Below are 24,424 nucleotides of genomic sequence, written 5' to 3' on the forward strand. Positions count from 1 at the left end.
TCCATTGTCTGGAGACTTTATACGTGGAAATTTTTACATAGATCTTTTTATACACCTTTGATGATGAATAAAATTAATAATAAAGATAATCTATGTAAGAGATGTAATGTAGAAATTAATGCTGACTGGGCTCATATGTTTTATGACTGTATGAAGTTGAAAGAATACTGGAAGTCAATTAATGAATTTTGCAGGCTCTTTTACAGATAATTTCATTATTTCTAAGTCTCTTATATTATTCAACACACCTGTACCTCAATGTGTTAAAAAGATTAAGCTTCCCTTGTTATGGTCTATCCTAGCAGTGGCTAGGAAAATAATAACTAGAAATTGGATTTCAGATACACCTCCTTCGTTCAATGAATTTAAAAATGTTATGAATATAATGTGTCATATGGAAATAAGCACAATTAGAATGAGAACAACTAGAAAAACATCACATTTTATTGTATGGGATAATTTACAAAATTTGTTAAAAAAATTCTAATTTCAGTAGCACAGTATTTTAGTTTAATTAATTGATCTGATTGTAGTGGATGTCTTTGTAAATACTTTAGTTGTTTTGTTGAATATTATAATAATACCTATTTTTAATTATTTGTATAAAATTGTTATGATATTTCTCTTATATGTTAAAACAATAAACTTGTTTTGAAAAAAAAAAAAAAAACTTGGGGCTATAATTGACTCTCTGGCTGACACAGACATCCTCAAAAAGGGTTTCACTGAGATGGCTACCTGGTGTCAAAATCATGGCCTCAAGCTAAATGCCAAAAAGTACATAGTCATCCCCTTTGGAAAAAATAAAATACCCACAAACTACCACATAAGTGGTAGTCCCCTAAATACGGAAGATGTAGTAAGGTATCTGGGGACCCAAGTAGATACTAATCTCATCTTTGATAATCACATTGACAAAGTGGTTAGAAAATCCTTCTATGTGGCCCACCTAATCACAAAAGGATTCACATCCAGATCAAAATAGGTCATTGTGCCCCTCTACTCATCACTCATCAGACCCATCATAGAGTACAATGACCCATTTGGGATGTACCTTACAAGACACCTGCAACAGCTAGAAAGACCACCGAAGTACCTCACCAAGTTGATCACTGACCTCAAACAGATGCCCTATGCAGCTCGACTGAAGAAAGCACAGCTGTACTCGGTTGCATACCACCTACTCAGAGGTGATCTCTGCCTGACATACAAGGCCATGTCCAACCCAGAATTGATGCACATGCACCACCTAAAGAAAACCTTATCTACTCGAGCCACACGCTCTAGGGATCTAAACCTCACCACAACAATAAATAGGATGTGCTGGAGGGATAGATTCCTGTCCCAGAGACTTCCCATGCTTTGGAACAAGATCCCAATCTACATTAGGCAGAGCTCCTCACTAACACTCTTCAAAAAAAACCTTGACGAGTGGATGGGAAACAGAAAGTTTACCTCAGGGATCACTTCAGTGGCTCTGCTGGACAGAGGCACAGGGAACTAATCTAAGGGGGCTGTGAAAACCCACACATTCTGGCTAGGCTTATAAATGCCTTCGGGCAGATAGCCTAGTACCTACCTGTGAACCTATGAACCTATATATGAAGTTGCTGAAGGATGTGAATGTAGTTATTGAGCCATTTCAGTTTAGTAATATATTTCATATTAAGTTTAATAGTTGAAAAGTTGTTGAGAGGCATAGTAGATTTTGAAGAAGTGGAGGATTTCAGTTTTGTTTATGCTGCATGATATGGTAAAATGGATGTAGGAGTAGTTTGAGAGGGGTATCTCTGTGCAATGGGTTGGTTTGGGAATGGTGAGCACAAAGATTGTTCATAGCTGGTAACCTCAGCTAAAGTTTCTATGGTTAGTATGCAGTTAGGGTAGCTTGGTTAGTAAGTGAAGACTGCCTGATTCAAATGCAGAGGAATTGGGGGAGGATTGGAAATAGGGGTAGGGTAGGGGAGAAAGGTTAGCATGAACATGAGCTGGATTGAATAGAGAGGGTCCAACCTCACAGCACTAAGAATGCTGGCAAGAAAACAATCAGTTTGGCCTGATTTAGGCAGTGTTTTCTCCTTCTGCTGGGTTAACATAAGCAGAAAACAAGTAAGTGTGAGGGAGACTAAGACTTAAATGCTGGATACTTAGAAAACTGGCATCTATAGACAGGGAGTACTGTTTTAAGTTGTTTAATAGAAAGGAATGGTTGCACATAAAAAAAATGCTTAGTTTGAATGTTTTCCCCTGAGATAAGAGTATTGTTGGCCATCATTTCCAACTGCACCTATCTACAAATAATGCTAACCACTTTAAGAACATATTATTATTATTTCTTGTTCTTCTCCCCAAAAAAAGCAACTGAAACTAGTATTTTTAATGTCAGTTGTTATTCCTACTTTATTGATTTTTCTAGCTCCTTTCCTTTATGAACATAAAGCATAAACCCTCTTTGTTCTTTTTAAAGTTGCTATATTTTGGCTTAACATAACATTAGGGCACTGTTTAAGGTTATCTTCTCTTCCATTACACATTGACCTCTCCTTTATGTTTCCATCTTAACACTGTTCTGCCTCAGTGTGAGTAAGTTTCACCATCTCGCTTTCTTTTTCTTCTGTAGGTTGCTTTCTTTCTGCCCCTGTGGGACCATCACCCACTCATTTTACTTTTCTTCTAGGTAGTTATCTTTCTGCAGAGAGTCTCTCAGAACAAAATGTATAGAACTACTTTTTCCATTACTTGCAGATACCTGTTACATAGTGTCCCCTATTGCTTAGCATTTGGTCTTACACTGATAGAAATGGGTGTGAAACTCTGACGATGTAATGTTTCCTACAATGTTACTACACTAGTGAAGTCTTTTTATCGGTTACTTTATTTTCCTCATCACTCACCTGTTGCTTAAAATTCTCATTTTGAAAATTTCTTCTTCATTTTGACAGAAAGTTTTTAATTCTGCTTGTTATGTTATTTCCATACTTCTTAACTCCATCCCTTTGTAATATACATTCTCTATATGCTTTGTAACACTTTCGGACTATAACATTTTATTGCATAACACCCCTCCTTCTACTGCTTCTACAGTTGTAGGCTGCTCTGCGTCAGATGTATACAGACTTCTCTTTAAATGGTGTAGGTTTTATGTACATATAAATCTTTCTAACACTCTTCAGTAACCTTTATTGGTTTCATGTATTCTTATGAGTGGCACTGGTATTTAATCCCTTTTCTGAGATAGGAAGAGATATGTGTATGCACATGCTAGTTTTCTCCTCACAACAGTACAGAGTTTTATCAAAAGGATTATTTTCTTCCCATTGTTTCCAGAACTTATTTAGTGGGGGAAAATCTTTGCCTCTTACTTTATTATGAGAACTACAGCATCAGGATGAACTACCCTTCCAAGCACAAACTGGATTTTTACTTGAGTAATGAGATATTATGTCCTATCTCCCTGATTACAAAGTACTTTAACTGCTCTTTGAATAAGGTCCTTTTTAGACATATGCTATGCCTTTAAAAGTCTGACCCTACTACCTGAATGTAACAGTCCACTGCAGAACCATGCTATTAATTAAGATATTACACTTACCTTTGGAGTAGCACAACAGCAAGAGACTGACTCAACTATTCTTTCATACAGTGTATCACATTCTGTAGGCATAATTTCATTAGCAGCATATTTTTCACTGGTTACAGTTTTTATAGGTGGAACAGTGTTACTAGTACAACATTTAGCTATGTGGCCCATTTTCCATATTGTTTTAAAACAGAGTATGTCTGCAGTTGGATGTTTGTTATTTTTATGGTCAGTTTGAAACACTCACTTTCACAATGAAGCAGACAAAGCCCTTTTAAATTTATCATTGGCTAACATTTCTATAATTTTACTTTTAGTATTTTGGCCCTCAGGATCTAACAATAATTGAACTATGTTTTAAATCATATAACTGAGATATTACTATTTTGGTAGGAGAAAATGACCAGTTATGAAACCTCTGAGCTTGTGTCCCCAAGGGAACAACAGTTATAGCTACCAATGCTTTTTCAGTTCCTCATAGCCTGATATTCAGTCCATTCCTAGTCCATGAAGTCTTTTATAGGCTCTTCAGTTAACAGGAATGAGCAATTTAGCCAATTCATTATGGTCCTATCCCTCCTAGTAGGTGTACTGCTTGATGGATAACACATTTGGTTCAAAGTCTGATATCTGGTTAGTTGCTTCATTCATGTGACTATCTTTGGCATTGCTGTATTTAGCACTGACCATCATCCCCTTAGCTGCAGCAGCAGTAATTGTCTGTAGCAGTTTTTCTATGGTCATTATCTTAGCAAAAGCTCCCAGGACACATGACAGCACTACTTTCCCTTTAGGTGGAATAGCTTTGTTCCAACAGTTCTGCCACAGTACATGTGTATACAACACAGGAATACTGTCTGTCATGTTACAGAAAATATGCTCTAACAAATTGCTTTTTATAGGAAGCAAAATGTATAAACTCAGGGTTTCTGACTTGAATAAATGTGCCACAATATGTCTACTACAGCCAGCAATGTGGAATATAAAATCCAAACAGACTACCAGCCTATAAAATAACATGGATGTATTGAACGCAAGTACAAAAAATGTAGGTACTTTCCAAATAATCATGGAATAATAAAACAACTTAAAGTATCTTTAAGCATAATGCAATAAAGCAGGTGCACAAGCCCCCCTCAGCAAGTCTGTCTGAGCCAAGACAAAATCTTGCAGCATTCAAATAAAAAACTTTTTACAGAATGGCTTCCTCCAGCACCCCATGCTAATTAAATGTACCAACTCCAAGATCACACAATACCTGGAAAGGGCATATTTCCCAACCTTAGTAGTATAGCTATCTCTCACAAATAAAAGATCTAAACCCTAAACACTTTACATGTAAAAATTTTTGTTTTTTTATTTGCATATTCTAAGTTTTTGTCTTGGAGCATGCAAATAAAACAGTTAATGTGTTTTTGTTGATTATGGATTGGGCACTCTAAATTGGCCCTAGGTGTGAGTGTGTGCGTGTGCCTTCTGTGGAAGGCTGGGTGCCAGGCTGGCAACTCAACACCATAAAACTCCACTGCCAATCATGAGCGGACAGGTGATCCACTGTGGTGACCCCTAACCAGGAAAAGCCGAAAGAAGAAGAAGATTTTAAGTTGAAAATGTTCATCCTGACTTTTTTGTGTTTAGATGATTTTAGGCAGATCTTTATATATGCATATGGATAGATAGACATATACAGCCACACAGTATACAGCATTATGCAATTAAAGAGTTAGCATAAATAAATTAAGGAGGTGTGGGGTCTAGTGGCTTACATCTCTCCAAAACAAGAAACACTGTCATTTGGTTTGGCTGCTGGTACTGCTTCCTATTAGGTAGCATATTTGTTGATTGCATTGTTTGCAACACAGCTTGGTAAGCTCCCAGTGCATTTGTATGGGTATGTTAACTATTTATTTGTTTCAGGTGTAGCTCATTTAATCAACACTATCTGTGCATGTATATATATATATATATATATATATATATATATATATATATATATATATATATATATATATATATATACATAGATAGATAGATGAATAGACAGATAGACAGAGAGATCAATACATACATGCATATATATAATGTGTAGTTATGAATGGTGAAACCTATGATTACTGCGTGCTCCTTTCCTGAAGTACATGACATCACATGGAGCACAACACATGTTAATACATTGGAACTTTATGTGTCACATATGCTGACTTGTGCTTTTGGGTTGTGGGAGTTTTAGAATAGGTAAAACATGAGTTTTGCTTGTTTTACATTTTTTGTCCTTCTGTACAAGCTTTTGTGAAGTTGTTATATATTGAGAGATTGAGGGTGAAGGGGTTTGCCGGAACATTAGGGGTGAGTGAACTCGCCTCCCACAATAGGAATGGTTAAGGAGTATTATATGAAATAGGTGTTGCTATCTGCTCCTGTAGGCTGAGACATTTTTGTGATGACAAATCACATATTGGTTAAATGACTTAATTAATCAAAGTAGTTTAATGTATTTGTTTAAAATGTATGTGAGCATTTTATTTGAATTCATTTTGAACTGGCTAACAAGGAGAATGCTCAACTACAAATCAACAGGAATCTAAATTAAAGATTGGATAACAACAAAAACAGATTCATTCAATAAAAGTGCAGTTCATAATATTACAATAAAGAGTATGCTACTTTGAAGAGGAACTAACAATCCAAGGCTGATGAAAACAGGAGCTACTAATAATTAAAGCATGTATAATAAACAAAATAATGTACAATAGTGCAGACAAACAGTCAATACTAGAAGCAAGAGATACAGAGTCAGTTCTGAAGGCCAAATGAACCAGGCAGCTAAGATAAATAATTGCATGGTGGCATTTTAGCGATGTTTGTTAAAATTAGGTTATGCCAATACAGCGAATGCAGTGTCCTTGAGAAATAGTAAGCCCCTTCTGTGTCAATATGAAGATGAAGAAGAAGAAGATTTTCAGAAGGAATCTGATATAGAACAGGGAGACAGAGTTACGTAATTTGTGAGCATAGTCAGAAAAGAAAGACTTTGCCGCTGGATATAAGTAATGGTAAAAGATGAACAGAGCTGTAATTTAACCACTGACAAGTAAAGTAAGCATGCAATATGCCTAAGAATAAGCTAACTCCTAAAAGAAAGACAGTAGTTAAAGTGGAGAAGTCTGTGGAGAAATGTACAAGCCAGCACCATTAAGAAACCCATCGCTAGGGCGAAAAGAGTAGTAGTGTCCTCATTTTGCAGACAGTTCATGAATCTGGAAGCTTTGTTAAGAACATTTTGCTATCTGGGTAAATTATTTTTTATCACAGTTAATAACAATAAAGGGATATTCCAAAGTGGGTTATAGTATCCCCTAGCTGAAGGGACTTCAGTAGTAATCAGATATGAAGACAGTCTGTAAGAAGGAGTGAAAAGAGCATCCAACCAATGTCTGAAATATTTAAAGGATGCCACTGTTTGAAAAGTAGCATCTTTGTGAAGCAGAGGGAAGCTGGCCTTGGAAATGTTATTGAGTCCAGGAGCACCTTAATGAAACTAAATGAAGCTGACTTTGAAAATATTATGAGTCTCATAGCAGGTACAGACAGAATGTCCTTTATGTTGTATTGATTGGAAGTACACATTTCAAAGAACCAGTAACGTAATGTAACCAAATCATGCTGAAGGAAGGCACAAATGATGTCAGCGGACTACTGTATATTATACAGAGCTGAATGGTCAATATGTAGAATGCCCTTCAGGTGAGAGCTGCATGAATATATGAAATTAATGAATACATGGAACAACAGAGGCTCCAAGACTGCCTGTCTGTGGTAAGTGCCAGGGAATTTCCACGGGAGAGGTGAAAGAACAGCAACTGAGGAATCTAGACAGCCTGCCATTCAGGAACATGAAGATTCTCATAAGTGTCTAGGCAATGCCATTTAAATTTATTCATCAGCAGAGGATGGCAACTGAATCAAAAGCTTTACTAGGATTCACAAACACAACCTGTAAATGATCATCCTTTGTCTTCTTATATAAAGTTTGAAAAAAGGCTGTTTAGAACAGTAAGAGTGCAACGTTGTTTGTTAAAATCATTCTTTTTGCCACTGATTAGGCTGTACGACTCCATCTACTCCTTAAATTCATAGGAGTCAATTTTTATCAAGGTATCCTTAACTCAAAAAAGGGCATAGGGCCTGGTATGTGGGTATATATGCAGGTATACATAGATTTTTATATATATAATTCTTGTTATGGTATTTTAAGAAGCACAGAAGATGTACTTGTTGTTCTTGACCAATAAGGTCAAACAATGGACATTTCATGAAGTTTTTCCCCCCACTCCTTATATTTAGAATTGGCTAAGGAAATTAAGAACCTAGTCACCTAAACTGCCAGCATTCAGAGTTATGCTTTTAACCACACAACAAATACAGAAAAAAAATAACAGCATCCTTAATGCAAATGCATAATAGCTTAGTGGTGCCATCTCCGTATCTAACTGTGAGCTCCAGGCTCTTGGTTTGAATGGTTCCTAGGTTCATAGATTTGGTACTAGGCTAACTGCCCTTGTGGGCCATTTTAAGCCTAGCCATTTACCCCATGTGAGAATCAAACTCTGTACCCTGTGTTTATAGCCATTATGCCAACTTCCTACCCCAGCACAGCTTGGTAAACTGAATCCTGTGAAGAGTTTACTTGTTTTCCCAGTGTCTGTATGTGTTTTACTGGGTACTCTGGTTTCTTTCATTCCACTTCTTAAAATATAAACTGGCTGATTGTACATACATACATACATGCATACTTATATATTTGTATGCATGCATGTATAAAGGGATGTCTAATAACTACAAAATTAATCTGAAAAGTCAAGGTTAATGTTCATCAGATAAAGTGAAATAAAATATATCAGCTACTTCATGCCACTTATAAATAGCTTCACAATAAAATCAAATCTATATTAAGTACTTCTTTTCAGTATCACAATTTAGAATAAGACTGCATGTGGATAGCGTGTCTTATTTCAAAGGAAATAGATAATATTCTCTGCCTCCATCCCTAGATATACAAGTGACAGCAATACACAGCATTTTAAGACATTGTTGATACCACTGTGCTGTTTCATTCACACAAACTGAAGCAAAATCTAATACATTGCAAGACTTTGTATCTCCAATATGGTCCCATATTGTCTATTTACCAGTTCTATCTGTTATTCCAATATACCATTTACTTTTAGTCAATTATATTTTGTACAATAAACATCACAAAAGGGGTTACATGGAAACATCTGTATAGGTAGAAACAGGTTTCATTAATGAGTGTTTCATTGTCACGTTGTATCCTGCGCTTTCCATAAAGGCAAATGGCACTTCCTTCCTTCTTTCCTTCCCTTCTTCATACGTTTTACAGAAGGACACTATTTATTTGTTTACTTATTTTGCTTTTATTGACCAGGAAAGTCCACTGGGCTGAAATGAGATGGTTTTCTGTGGAGACCTGGGGAGAAAAGCTCCACAAACATAGTACAAGATAGTAGTCATTAGTTAAACAAGGATTACAAAGGATAAAACATAAAACTCACTTGAAATGTTATACAGTTTTGACTCTTGGTAAAGTACACATTACAAACTAAAAAGAAAAAGCATTTTTTGAGCAGACAAGACATACATATTTTGCACTTATAGTATTACAGTAATTCTTATGGCAGGAGATGATAAATAAGCTACAATGTGTTTTTCAAGGGTGGAAGTGATACTAGTCTAAATCTGAGCCATTTTTATGACAAACTAGACTGTTTGGTAGAACTGTTCTCATAAATCATCAGTAAGCAAAATAACCCATTTAATTTACTTCACTACAAAAAGAAAACATTATTATGGGTACTGACAAATTTAACTTTTACTTGCTTTAAATGTCCAAGCTAGGTACTCTACAATCTAATATAGCAAATGGTAATAACAAAGTAAAAGACAATATCAATACAATTTATGAAAACAAGGCACAAATACCAGAATTAGACAACACACAACAAGGCTAGCAGCCTTCTAATCCCTGTCCTGAGTGACTGTTTGATGTCAATGAGCTTAGTGGATAACTTCAAACAACCTGATGGAAGCAAACAAAGGTATGTCCCTCAAAAGCAAAAAAAAAACCAGGAAGTTTCTAAAAACTTCTGCATTGTAGTCACGTGCAAGGCAGAGGCAGATAATACTAGGTAAGCAGCTCCCAAATAAACAGGTAAACCAAATTATGTAGGGCTAGATAACCAAGACTAGTACTTTTTGGATAATGTATATCTAAATGGCCTAATAGCCTATTCAGACAATACAGGACAGACATAGTTTAAGGGACTACAAAGCATTTATCCCAGAATCATAGCCAACACAATTCTGTTTACTTTGTGTGTGTGTTGAGCCCCAGTACTCATTATGAATGCATGCAGCCAGGCAAGTGTGCAAGATAAGCACTTCTTCATCACAGATGCAGCAGGAACCTATAGGAAGATTGTGTTGGACCAAGTTGAAGCTCTGAAAGGAGCAGTACCCTCTCTTTCTTCAACTATGATGTCTCACCTTAAAGAATCTCAGGGAAAAAACGGGAGAGATTTGGTGCCAAATCAGGTCACACCTGACCCATCTGTCACACACTAATAAGCACTGATGGGCATCTAATTTGCCCAAAGCACAGCAGACATGGAAAATACAGGTACTGTATTATTACTCCTTATAATTATTGGCACTTTAAGGTGTGAAATATGGCAGTCCTCATTCCCTGTGTATACTGTTAAGAAATCAGGCACTACAGATGGTTAAATAAGGAAATGCCATTCCCCCGAAGCATGGCCTGGATCAGCTTGCATAGTGCAGGCCACACAGACCCAGGCCTGTGCATGGCATTCATGAGACATCTGCACAATGGTTAATAGGTTTTCTTATCATGCAAATTGAGTGAGTCAGACACAATACTGAGTCATATCCTAATTAGCATAAATATCAAGCCCAGACAGATAAATCTTAAAAATATAAGGATGTCGCCCTTGGGATTCCGGATACTGGCTAAGGTTCTTACCACCCCTATAGTGCCTTTTTTAGGCAAGGTTCAAATGACAAATTCACCACCATAACAGGTACAAGCAAACAAAATTTGAGGGTAATGCTACTCAATGCTAGAAGTCTAAACCTCAAAATGCATTCACTTGAGGCACTCCATAAAATGGAGAACATCAACATCTGTGCAGTGAAAGAGACCTGGTTCAAGGCTCCAAAGATCACCCCTCCATTACCAGGCTATAATTCATACCACACCTTTTGGCCACCTAACCTGGACCAAAACAGCAAAGTCGGAGGCATATCCATATTCATTAAGGATATCCAGACCTCCAGGCTAGTTGATCAGCATAATGCATCCGAGATTATCCAAGTGCAACTAACTCTGAGCAAGACCGCAATCCAAATTCTAACTTGCTACAGATCCTCCACCATGTCCCAGGATTCCCACTCCTCATTTCTTGATACACTGGAAAATATTAGGGTACAACCCAGTACCCTAATAATGGGCAAGTTCAACTACCCCTCCATTAACTGGGAAAACTACTCATGCACCAACTCTTTTGCTCAACGTTTTTTTGAATTCATAAATTCCAATGCCTTGGATCAAGTTATCCACACCCTCACCAGGGGCAGCAATATCCTAGACCTGGTCATTACCAACATGGGCGACCGGTGTTCCACACCAGAGGTCAATTCCTTGTTGGTCAGATCCGACTACAAGCTAATCACCCTAGACATCCACATCCCACCCCCACCCCCATTAGGGAAACCACCGTAAAAAATTTCTCCAAAGCCAACTTCACGCTTCTTAAGACAGAAGAGGAAAACTTCACGACACTCATGCAGACGGACAATAGAGGTACGACTGCTGAATCCTACACAAATGCATTTTATAAGCACTTACACGAGTGCATGGATCATGCTATCACTAACAGAACCAAGATGCTATCCTCCAAAAAAGGAAGCCAATCTAGTGGTCCTCTGCCATCAACAAACTCTACAACAGAAGAGAAAAACTGTTGCAAAAAAGAGTAAAATCCCATGCTTGGAATACCTTCCTGGTCAGCCTCAGTAAGAAGCTGAGATCCCTCATAAAATCTTCCAAAGCTAGTTACGGAAACAAAATTGCCACTGATTCTAAAGACAACAACAAAGCATTCTATAGCTATGTCAAAAATCTCAATGGCAACACTCAGATCTGCTGTGAGTTACAGCACAATGGCACTAAATATATAGAACCAACTGATATTGCCAACATCCTGGCAGATAGGTTCAGTGCTAATTTTATCCCCTCTCACCCCTTAAAGGGCCCATCTCTATACCAGAAGAATGCAAAGTTCCTGTAATCATGACTGCACAAGTAAAAACTGCACTCTCCAAAGCCAAGAACACAGCATCCTTGGGACCTGATAACATCCCAGGCTGCCAGTTCCAAAAAACGTAAACTCAAAATAAACAAAAGCAAAAGGCCAGTACCAAGTAAATCCAACCGAAAACAAATTTATTAAAGTTGTTTTATTTAATCATTTAAAATCCATAGTCAGGATAGTTTACTGTCTCTAAATATGTTAAAAACAATCATCCTATATTACAATCACTTAATTTAGACATGTCCATTAGTTATTGAATATCTAACTACCCAGGTCATAAAATTCATATTAAAAATCATGTTAAAAATCTAAGAACAGATACCCTCGAGTCCTTCATCCCATCTATAGTTGATCATCACAGTATTAAGAATGTAACCGTTATGTTCCAAAATGTCAAATAGACCGTATTACCCCACTGTATATGAAGTTGTCATAATAACCTATACGTCAGGTTAAACCTAAACTTAATGAAACAACCTAAAAGTAGATTTCATCTAATTAAGTTCTTGAGTTTCAATATAGGTGCTATCGAGCAGGCCTCATTCAGTCCAGGCCAGTGGTGCAAATTTAACCTTAGTTGCCACAGCAATTCTAACTCTTCTAGTAGTAACGAGTAGGGGCCCCCCCAGGGGTCAGTCCTAATTGAGTCAATGACTGAATTTGAAACCATGTCCTGAGAGGTCCTTACAATGTCTAGCATGAGGGCTGTCCTGTTTGCATTTATTAATGTAGTAAGTGTGCTCATACACCCTATCTCTAAATCTATGGTCCATCTTGCCAATATAAAACGCTGGGAAGCTATGGTACTGTGCTAGGTAGACTATCAGTTTTGAGTTACAATTATATTTCCCCTTCATGTAGTAATGTCTGCCTCTTATTGTAAATTCAATACTTGTATCTATATGTTTGCATTGGTTGCATGCTTCACATTTGTATGTCCCTGGGAATTTTTTTATTCTCCAGCATTGATTTAAGGTTCTGTCTTTTCCTATATGTTAGGGCCAGGTGGTCACCTATGTTATCTAAAAGGTCCCTATCACTAGTTAGGAGTTCCCAGTTTTTAAACAGGATGTTCCTAATAGCCTGAAAGTCAGTATTGAATGTGAAAGTGAAGCTTAATTTATAATGGGCTCCTGGTGGTTTAGCTTCTGTCAATGACAAAACACTTTCTTCTACCCCAACTTGTAGATTCAAGTTGGTAGTAGTGGAAGCTCCTTCATTACGATGGTCCATCAATATAGGTTTAAATCTGCCTTGTTGACATTTAATGTCAACTTCATCTATCAGTTCTTCCAGTAGTTCCCTAGGGTAGACTCTTTTTATGAACATTGTTTTTAATATCCTGCATTCATCCTCAAATTTCTCCTGTTCTGTCGTCATCTTAGCTGCTTGCACCAGCTGCCCTTTTATCACTGATTTCTTTTGGTGGTATGAGTGTGCGCTGGTGTAATGAAGAAAGCAGTTTGAATATGTTTTCTTCCTGAAAATGCGTGTTCCATACTGTTGGCGTATATAATCTTTTGACAATTCAACATCTAAATAATTAATGGTATCCCTGTTGAGTTGGCTAGTAAATCTAAGAAAATTCTTTGAATTGTTAAAAATATCCATCAGGTTAAGTGCTAGTCCAGAGTCTCCATTAATGATCATAAATATGTCATCCAAAAAGCGAGTGTAATAATATAAGAGCTGGCTTACTTCGATGTTATCCAAAATTACCCTGTGTTCCCAGTGAGCTCACATTAGGTTTGCGAAACTCACTCCGCAGGGAGACCCCATCACTACCCCTATTTTTTGTAAATAGAAGTGGTTATTGAACATAATGAAGTTGTTTTCTAGCACTATCCCAAGTAGTTATTCCACTAGTCTTATTTCATTATGGTCTACTCCCTTGGATCTGATGTGATCTATCACCCACTCTATTCCCGTGTCTTGCGGTATAACCGTATATAAATCACATACATCAATTGTCATGAAATTATATTCTCCTTTGAAATCCAAGTTATTGATGTTGTTTAAAAATTACCAAGAATCTTTACAGATTTGTGGTTCAAGTGCTACATAGTTTTCAGTATGTTGTCAACAACCTTAGCACAGGGATACGTGATGGATTGTCTGGCATATATTAAATCCAAGAGAAGAAGATGAGTCAAGAGAAGATAACCACAAAGCATTCTATAGCTATGTCAAGAATCTCAATGGCAACACTCAGATCTGCTCTGAGTTACAGCACAATGGCACTAAATATACAGAACCAACTGATATTGCCATCCTCCTGGCAGATAGGTTCAGTGCTAACTTTAGCCCCCTCTCACTCCCTAAAAGGCCCATCTCTATACCAGAAGAATGCAAAGTTCATGTAATCATGGCTGCACAGGTAAAAACCAAACTCTCCAAAGCCAAGAACACAGCATCCATGGAACCTGACAACATCCCAGGCTGTGTTCTACATGAACTACAGAATGAACTGGCACCCCACCTAAGCACCATGTTCAATCATAGCCTCACCTCAGGCTTTGTGCCCACTGTATGGCGCACAGTGATGGTTATCCCACTCCACAAAGGGGGAGCCACCACAGACCCCAGGAACTACTACCCCATTAGCCTAATGAGCCTGGTCTACAAGGCCATGGAATGTATCATCATGGAACTTATAAACAAAGACATTGGTAATCTCCAAACTCTGCTCTGGACCCCACCCAGTTCAGGTTTGTAAAAGGCAGATCATGTCTCCTAAACCTGATAGACTTCTTTGAAGCAGTCATCAAAGATGTAGACGAGGGTAAGGTGGTTCACACAACCTATCTAGATCTCTCCAAGGCTTTTGACACCATCCCCCACTCTGAAATTATAGATAAACTCACTAAACTAGGCATAAATCCCTATGTCATAAGATGGGTTGCCAACTGGCTCACTGACAGAACCTACACTGTGAAAGTAGCAGACTCCAAATTTGACTTCAGGCCAGTGACAATTGGAGTTCCACTGGGTTTAGTCCTGGGTCCTCTCCTGTTTGGTATCTACTTTTCTGAGCAGATTAACGCAGAAGGTCTTTGGCTAATGAAGTTCACAGATGACTGCAAACTAGGAGCCATAATTGAAACTCCTAACAATGTGGACATCCTACAAAAGGGCCTCACTGAGACAAATGCCTGGTGTCAAAGCCATGGCCTCAAGCTCAATGCCAAAAAGTGCATTGTCATCCCCTTTGGTAAAAACTCTGTACCCATGAGCTACCACATAGGTGGTAGTCTACTTAACACCAAAGGTGTGATAAGAGACCTTGGGACACAGGTGGACAGTAGTCTGTCCTTTGATAATCACATCACCACAGTAGTCAGGAAATCATTCTATGTGGCACACCTCATCACAAAATGTTTCTCATCCAGGAAGAAAGAAGTCATTGTTCCCCTCTACTTATCACTCATTAGACCCATTATAGAGTACAATGCCCCTTTTGGTATGTACCTCACAAGACATCTACAACAACTGGAAAGGCCGCAGAAATACCTCACAAAGAGGATTACTGAATGGCGCACAGCCTCAAACAGATACCCTGTGCAGACCATCTCAAACAGATACCCTGTGCAGACCATCTCAAAAAGCTCTAGCTTTAGTCTGTCACATACTCAGAGGTGATCTTTGCCTAACATACAAAGCTATGTCAAACCCAGAGCTGTTGGACATGCTTCACTTAAAGAAATCCCAATCCCTCCAAGCTACATGCTCTAGGGACCTAAACCTTGTCACCATAATAAACAGAACATGCTGGAGGGATAGATTCCTGTCCCAGCGACTTCCCATACTCTGGAACAAACCACCTATCTATATCAAACAAAGTTCCTCATTAGCACTCTTCAAGAAAAATCTTCATGATTGGATGGGAAATAGGAAATTCACCCCGGGAATCATCTCTGTGGCTTTGCTTGACAGGGGCACAGGAAAATAATTTTCTTGGGTGGCGAAAGCAAGGGTACCTTTTTGGCTAGGCTTATATAGGCCCTAGGGCCAATAGCCTAGTATCTACCTATGAACCTATGAACATATGATGATGGACAAACAGCCTCATTGTGCTAGGGAAGAAACATCTGATGCTTACGAATTTGATTTCTGTATAAAGTGAATTGCAAAACAAAACTTGTCTTCAACAAAAACATATCTGACTGAATAAGGTAAGGGCTACTTCTTACAACTCCATTCATTTGTACAATGGTAGTTTTTAACTGATATTCAGACTGTGGATAATAAAGGATGTAAGTTTATCAGTATTTTTAAATGTGTTGGCCAAGGCATATTAAGACAGGGTTTGCAAGGATATAGCAATTATTGGACTCGATTGATGAGAAACACATCCATGAGCTCACAGTCAGAGCACTGATCAAGTGTTATATGCATTGCACATATCTCAGTAGCCAAAATATTTGCAGCTATGATAGGAACAGTCATGTGTCCTTTGTCAGTTGAATTTTACCTCTAAACAGTCCCACAGTGTTGTGCTGGTTGTTGGGGCAGATCTGAACAGACCCCATAGTCTGTTCACTGCAAATGACCCAGCTATGGAGGTATACTTCTGTGTATTAATATCTGCAAGTTCTCTTTACCCCTTAGTCACTATAAAACTTAATTAAAGCTAACTTACGGCATACAGGTGCATCAGGGATTTAAGTAACTGCCACATCTGTCTACAGCAGGTATGTTCATAGGGTATCATTTTATAATGTTTATATTTGTGAAATTCTCAGTTGTATGTACAACAGTGGTGTTGGGTCATACTTACACTGGATATTTTATGTTTTGGTATATTCACAGGTGACTCTTTATCCAGCACCAGCATTGTGCAACTGCCCATTCTGAGGTTTTAGGATTTGCAGCTGGTGGTAAGGATGAGCTGGCATGGCACCACCAGGGTGTACAGAGTGTGTATTGGACATAGAAAATGTGACCATCAATTCCCAACACAGACTGTGGACACATCATCTTTGTCTGTGGATACCAAGGTTATCTGGACTTCACAGAAATGATGGGCTGATGGGAATACTATCAATCAGGGAAGTGTGCTGCCCCCTACTACATATAGGCAGAGAGGTTCACATAGAGAGTTGGTAATGGTGCTACATGGAAACATGGTTACTCCCCATCCCTAAGGTTGGTGTGTCAGTGGCTGCTGTATGTTCAGTGCCATAGAGGTGGCTCAGACTGATAGTACCAGAGCCATGGAGGAAATGGTGAGGATGATCCAGGGCATGCATGACCTACAGGAATGCATGTCCAAAACGAGTAATTCCTTACATACTGGAACCTGCAGTGTCTTCTCAGGCTTGTTTGCCAGGGATAAGGGGCAGTCCATGGAGCTTGTAATCTGCAACATCCACAGATGTTAGCCAATGTGACCATGAACAACTGAGATCCTGCTCCCTCGGTATTGGCACTTCCACAAAAACATATGGCCACACCTATGGTTAATACTCTCATTATGTTGGCATATCTCACAGCAAACATCCTACAAGTTCACAGAGCACACCAGCATCTAGCCAGGGTCACAGTAAATCCAGTGAAACTTCTGATACTGACAGATGTCATGGGCGCATATGCACAGGATGATGAACCCTCTGCCATGTATGCCCTGTTCCTGTCCAGTACACTAAGCCACAGTGCTGCAAGTACTGCTGAGGCTGTGTCCATGCAGACACACACTTGTGCCACAGCCCCCTGTGCATCACACATCTCCACTGACATCAACCCTTCTCAGTATTAAAGGCCTCCCAAGTACTCATATTTCACAGAAAAGCACAGCTCCATTGCATAGCATTCATACATTTCTGAATCTCTTTGTCTTTTTTTCTTGTGTCATTATCATACACAGCTGCTCATTATATGGTCATTAGCATACAGCAAGACCAACCCAGCTTTCTGGACAGCCAGGATTGTAGAGCCCAGTTTTCTGAACTGCTCACACCCTGACAGTGGTGTCTCATCATGCCAATTCCCTTACTGGGATGAAGCAAACTTTCCTGAATACATGTCTATATGATGGCATTAAGATTTTCCCATCCGTGACTAGGGTGTGGAATTCTGTACCAGACATGTCTGATTACATTCTTAGTCCAGTAGCTCCAGGAACACAGTATTACAAAAGACCAAGTAAGAGGAAATCAGGACAAACACTACCACTGGTAATCTGCAAATTCTATAGGTTGATTCACAATGCAAAATATCATGACACTCACATGCAAGTCCTTCAGTGGCATGTTGGCATCAATAACTGCCCCTAAACCACACATCTTCAAGATGAGTTCCAGTTTTCTGCCACTACAGATGATACTCAAGGACATATTTATGCACATGAATCCTATACAGTGGCACATAGCACCATTGTAGCCAACTTGGAGGTACTGAGTTCCAATCAGTTACAGAATATGCAGTTGCAGATGCATTTCAAATCTTCCATTAACCCAATTAATGCTGATATAAATTCTGTACAAAAGAAAGTCACAAATGCAAAAAGTCAGTTATATGTCTGCCATCTCCCCCAATTAATGGCATTCAGAAGAATCACATACAAGGTGAACAACAAGACACCACAATGGACCCCAACTATATACCACAGGTAAGAGAGGAGGAGGAAGAATAGTCAACACTTAAAACTACTTATTGTGTAGAAGCTGAGGATGACTGACTTATCATGTGAAAAGGAGGATAATGTGGCCTGCTCCACTACTGACACCTGATGGAGACAAGATGCATGTGGCATGCAGCACTGTGCTTTAAAAAAGTGCTTGGCTCTGCCAAGCCATGTCTGTACAGCAGCTTTTATGGGATGTGGGTGGAAATATACACATTTGTACACACTCATAGCACACACACACACACACACACACACACACACACACACACACACACACACACACACACACACACACACACACAAACACAGGAAAAGGTGCAGCAAAATCTTCACAGCAAGTGTCAGGGTAGGACTATGGTTATAAAAATGAAAGAAAAACTCATGTTTGTCTGAGTGATGGCTCTCACCCCTTTGGTAGGAAACAAATGCCGAAGTTGTAACAGTTAATCAGTAGGCATAGAGTGACTGATGAAAAATACCAGAGCAGTGTTCTACTAAAGCAGAAAGTTACATAAAATATATTCATTTGTGCAATGGCAAAGTAACTCAGGTAGCAGTTACAGAATTATCATTTCATTTCTTCATGCAAAGGTTTGCTTGAATAATCACTCTCTATTAGTATGCAACCTGCAGAACTTGAAACTTAACCTCCCCCATCAAATTCAATGCATATTACACTGACAGAATTGCCTTTCTTAATGGCATTCTAATGTTCCAACATTCAAACATGCAAAGATCACTTGGTCGTGCCTATATGAATATGCAGACTTTCACAAACAACTAAATACATGACACTAGCATTCAGTAATACATTACAGCAGAAAGGAGAGTTATTACATACAATTAATGAGAAACAATGTTACTTCTATTTGTTTTATGAGTTGATCTGTTTACAAAATTGTATAAAGCTTTGGAAAATATGATTAGTGTTATTAGAAACCCCATCAAATGTCATAAGTAGTAATATATTACCCTAGTACAAATGTAGATGATGTAGTGATAAGATATTTTCAAATATTTCAGGCTACAATTGAGACAATTTCCAATATTTCAGAGAATTAAGTAATGAGAAAAGGAAGACTTGTTTTATATGCAAGAACAACATGAAAATGAAGGAAAGCATAGTACATTTAGAAGTGATGGCAAGACTGCTTCTGCATACAGAGAATAGGTTCCCTGGGATTTATTTCAAATTATACAATCACCCCCCATTAATATTCCAAAACGTGCATGCTGATTGGCCAGTGTGCCTGTTGTAAATCCACAATATACCAACGGAAAAAAGTCCGGTCGCCCAAACTTTTTTCATCTGGCATAAAGTGTCCAAAACTTTTTTTTTTTAATTTAAAAAAAAAATGGAGCAACAGAGACTTTCTTTCCTCCATTGCTTCCATTTCAAAGCATTGATGCACTGGGTATGCGTGGGAATGCAAGTCCCATATGCATGCATAGTAAATCAACACAAGGAAGCAGTATACCACCACCAGGGAAGAACAGTAATGCGATATTATACAAAGACATTATTTAAGAAAAGTTAAGTTTTTTTTTCTTAAATAATGTCATTGTATAATAGCAATAACTGACTCTGCGGTTGTGGTATATTGAAGATTTACCCCCAGTTGGCTTTATTTAATCACTTGGGCTTTGCCCTCATGATTAAACCATGCCAGCCATGGGTAAATCTTCAATATACCATACCACATCATCAGTTACTGCTTAAATATGACATGAAGGCAGAAATGTAATGGGTTCATATAATGAATGGGACAGAGATAAGGATTGTTAAAACAAAGTATATGGAATGCATAATTAGACTCACCTGGGATAGAGAAGGCCTAAAGCCTGAGGTAATGCATAAGTAAGGATAGCAGCAGATAAAATGTATCATGCAGATCTTACTATCCAATTTTATAGTTTGTCCTCAACTGATCCATATCTATGTCTGCAGTCACATATGCAAAATATACAAAATAGGAAAATGAAACCCACAAGTATGTCAAGCCCTCATACCAGTAGAGCAGCTGTTTAATTACATCGTTACAACTTTTTGTCACTTATATTAGCATACATTTCATATTTAGTTACTGTATTCCATCTATCTCTAAAGTACATATTTAAAAATAAAAGATTACATTTTAATCTGGTAAGCATTACATTCTAACATATTTGTTAAAGTGTTTTAAGCAATGTGATGTCTGATAATAATAACAAGTGAACTCTTCAGACTCTATCCCATGACATGCATTTATTAAAATATCACACATCACATATGAAATGTGAATGTGAGAGTTACTGAGCTGTTATCAAGAAATTGTTGGAAATATGATTCAGAAAACCATTTCCCATAAAACCTGATAAGTAACTAATTGCCTATTCCACCACTTTTTGAGAGACTTTTCTAAACTGTCATAAATGTAGAAATTGGCTGAAATGTAGAAAGAAAGCAATTTGGCCTATTTCATGCATTCTTATTGTAGGACTACATCAGGGCAGCTGTGGACTTGAAATTAAGGATGCAGCTTTTGCTCTGGATAACAAAAATATCTATCTGTATTAAAGCAATAAAAATGGTGAATAAACTGTAAGAATAAATGTTAATAAGAAACAAGGAAAAAGAGACAACATTCATGTTTTTTTTTTAAATTAGGGTTTGAGTATCTGTAAAGAAGTACTTTTCAATCATTTGGTCAAGTAGATTTCACGTTAATAATAGGCATATTTCAAAGTTTTATATATTCATCACTGTTTTCACAACCTGCATCACTGGTGCTAAAATCTTGCTTATAATGACATCGCATGTCACCATGATCTCGCAAAAGAATGAAGTTGTATGTCAAGTAGCAATGTCAGGGATACTAATTTAACAGCAGTATGAGCTCTCAGTGCAAGATTAAACTAAATAGGCACTCCCAACTGAGGACTAAATAGTGTTTCAAAGATAACCTCAGCTGTTACCCTTATTAATTCACATGGTTAGGGGGAAAAAATAAAAATGCACTTCACACCTACAGTGCATTGTTTTTTTTCCCAAATATTTTTATTGGTTTTAAATAATAAAAAAATGCAGGCAAATTTTAATAATAAAATATATACAAAAAATGAACATTTCAAAATTTTAAACAAAGCATAACCCAACAGCTATTTACAGAGGTGTCTACTAAGCATACATGTACAATGCATTGTATACTAAGTATTTATGAATTACAACGTTCATATTTAAATGTAAATGAATCTGCTAAGTTAACTGTGTTTTGTTTCTTCTCCACGCTTCTGTTTTGTTTGGTAACTTTTCCTGAAAACCAAACAGAAGTTCAGCTTAAGCCATCCCAGTAAATTATTCTACAAAGTGCTAGCTTCAGTGCTGCAAGGCAAGAATATTCTGTAACCTACTGCACCAAGTAATTTACTTTTGTGAAATGAAAGGACTTGTCTTCACAGAGGGCATGTTCAATATCACTGAGAAAATAAGTTAAAAGAAGCTGTAAAGCACTTATTAGGTCTACACATGTATGGTTACTCAATGGATTGTAGCAAATGAAAACTATTTCAACCTGGTGAAAAGAATTGTCATATCTATAAGCACTTGTGATACAACCTTCAGCTGAAAGAAAATTAGAGCCTAAGAGTTATAAGAGAAGTAATTTAAGATGTGTCTCAGTAATCATGTTCTATACAAGTTTGGTTAAACAACTTTTCTTTCACAATGCGCTACAGATGGTTCCCATCTGTACTGCTGACCTAAGTCAAAGACAGCTAACCTAGCCACTGTAGAATGTTCAGCTACACAGTTTTTATAGATGAGAAACAAACCTTTTTAAAGAGCATTAAAATAATCTTAACAGACCATGTAGGGAGAAGGAAAAAAATCAAGGAGTCTACTCTATAGTTTTAACATAATATACCGGTAATAAGGAATATATGTAGGTCATATTAGACAGCAAAAATCAAAATAGAATCAAATAAAATAAAAAATAATATTAACATATCAAATTAGATATTTTCTATTTTAATTATAAGAATGTGGCCTTTCGTTATAAGATTATAACAAAGTGGATATTTTAAATATAAGAAAATCGCCTTTAGTAATAAGACTGTATAATATTCGATTAAAGGATTCAAACATTCAGGCCACTGGGGTGGTGATCTGCATGCAAACTTCCCTTGCCCTTCCTTTACTCATGTATACTAATGCTAGCCTTAGCTTTACTCCTAACACTACATCCAACCTTGCACTAAAAATTATCATGTCCCTACCCCTAACACTGTGCAGGTGGACTTCTGTCAGCATCGTACATTTGGAAAGGTTTATTTCACATTTGTATGAAGTTCATTATTTCTTTGCCAGTATTCGGCAGTCACATTTATAGTGTCAGACACTCATTAACAGCCTCTGTCCTAGCTTCACAATGTTGTTGCGTCACTTGGGTTATGCTTTGTCAGCAGTCCTGGACTTAGAAAAGCTGTAGGATAATCTTTCTACACATCCTTCTTAGTCTGTAGTACTTTCAGTACCACAAATATATGAGGTGTCTAGAAAAAAATCATAAACTACAAAAATATTACGACTACACAGCTGTCTCGGTCTGTTGCCGGCAATGAACTGGTGCCTCTGGGTGCTCTTTTCTAAGTTGCACCATTTCCTACCTGAAAATGGAATGTTTGTTTGTCTGGCCACTCTTTAGAATGAAGTTCATTTGAATTTTTGTACTGTCACTACTAGCCAAATTATATCAAGGGAATCTTAGGTAGATGGGAGAAGTTTAACTCTTACATTCTCTAGTAAAAAGTCATTCATAGTCAGGCTAAAACTGAAAAACAAAGATCCTTCCCAGGATATAGATTCGCAGCTGTTTTATTGACAATTGATGTTTTGGGGTGTTTGGCTCAAGAGACTGTCGGTGTTATTCCTTGGCTACATTTCAGACTTCATTTTTAGTGGTCTTTGTGGGGATGTACAGAGGCTGTCAGTTGGAACAGCAGATAACCAAGCAAGAACTTTCATTTAATATTATAGGACAGATGTCTGTCCTGCACATTGGGCAGACATGGAGCAAGATGTTGGCCTTGTGTGTCAGATGTGCTCATAGAAGCGAATGCATAAAATAGTAATTTGTTCATTTAAGGCAAAATGATGTATAGAATTTTCTGTCATTGCCAAAATATTTTACTTCTGAGAAAGCCAGAGAATGAGAAGAGAGCCCACACACTTGTCATCAAAAAAGAGTGGAAAAAAAGACAGCTCTGATCAGATGTTATCTGCAATGGGTTATGATATGGACAACTGAAGAGGAGCATGAACCTTTAAATTCGCAAGCTGTAGTTGCTAATTTAAGTGATAATGGAACTGGTTTAAATTCCACCTCTGTTACCAAGTAATGTAAGATGTAAGATGCATCTAATCTACTATCACCAAGTATTTGCAAAACAAAGTGGTTGGCTTCAAGAAAATATGCACATCCACAATGCTTGCGTTGGGTTATGACCAAAACCTGTTATGATCAAAACAAGGTTTATACTATCAGATATAGAATAGAGTAATAATTAGTAATTCCCAAGGATTTCACCCACCTCTCTGTGGTTTCTGGTGTAAACCTGCCAACTGTATCTGAGACTTAACTAAACTTTTTCATACACACACACACACACACACACACACACACACACACACACACACACACACACACACACACACACACACACACACACACACACACACACACACACACACACACACACACACACAATGTTTCCCAATATGAATTACTGTTACTTAATCAAGGAAAGTACCTTGCACCAATCAAATTATTA

This window comes from Protopterus annectens, chromosome 11.part0, assembly GCF_019279795.1.
Source record: "Protopterus annectens isolate FY-2018-M chromosome 11.part0, PAN1.0, whole genome shotgun sequence".
NCBI classification, from domain to species: domain Eukaryota; kingdom Metazoa; phylum Chordata; order Ceratodontiformes; family Protopteridae; genus Protopterus; species Protopterus annectens.